This window comes from Trachymyrmex cornetzi, unplaced genomic scaffold (assembly GCF_001594075.2).
Source record: "Trachymyrmex cornetzi isolate Tcor2-1 unplaced genomic scaffold, Tcor1.1 scaffold406, whole genome shotgun sequence".
In the NCBI taxonomy this organism is placed as follows: Eukaryota; Metazoa; Arthropoda; class Insecta; order Hymenoptera; family Formicidae; genus Trachymyrmex; species Trachymyrmex cornetzi.
This window is the reverse complement of record NW_017298811.1, coordinates 367,783-368,180: the sequence shown is the minus strand read 5'-3', so window position 1 is coordinate 368,180 and position 398 is coordinate 367,783.

Below are 398 nucleotides of genomic sequence, written 5' to 3'. Positions count from 1 at the left end.
TCTTTAGTGGCGGCTAGCCGTTATCGGTTTTCTTTTGTTCCCTTCCATGCCGAGAACGTGTAAGATCCTGACTGCTTAGTGTTCACCGCGCACCGCTTTCTTCCAGTTCAAAACGAATAACGATCTCGAGCAAACAAGTACGCGAGTTACGTATAACATACTCGTGCAAAAAAAGTGAAGTTTTTGTACAAACATTAATTCGAGAAAAAAAATCTCGATAAATATTTTATATATGAGGTAATATTACCACTTGAGACAAGATTATCACACTTTATTTACATAAATGTAAGGTTAAGATTTATTTTAATACTGCGTTTTTTGTACTATATGAGACATATGCTGGATTCACACTGCATCCGATTTGCGTCGTACGACGTTCTGCAACCAATCAGAAAACA